Here is a 395-nt window from a genome sequence, read left to right as displayed (position 1 = left end):
CTGCTCTGCGCCCTGAGAGGGGCTGGGTGCCAGAGCGCGGGAGACGGCGCGGTGGGTACCCGGCTGCTCCGCCGTTGTCCGGTGAGACCAGGGGGTTCACATCTGCAGATCCCTTTCAGGGGACACAGTTTTTGACCCCCCCCCCTCTCAGCTCCGGAGACGCGGTTCCCACAGTCGGGTAGCTGGGGGATTGTGTTTAGTACTTGTCACCGTTCCGAACTGCGCGTCCCGGACTCCGAATCCTTGTAAGTGTTTGCTCAGGACTACATTTCCCAGAAGGCGCCGCGGTGATCGACAGCCCGATCAGCCTACGGGTAGGGGAAACGCCTCGTCACGGAAACTGAGAAGCCAATGGCAAGAGGTCATGGGCGGTGTTTTCCGGCGGCTGGCTGCGG

This window comes from Myotis davidii, unplaced genomic scaffold (assembly GCF_000327345.1).
Source record: "Myotis davidii unplaced genomic scaffold, ASM32734v1 scaffold324, whole genome shotgun sequence".
NCBI lineage: Eukaryota > Metazoa > Chordata > Mammalia > Chiroptera > Vespertilionidae > Myotis > Myotis davidii.
Note: the sequence above shows the minus strand (reverse complement) of the source record.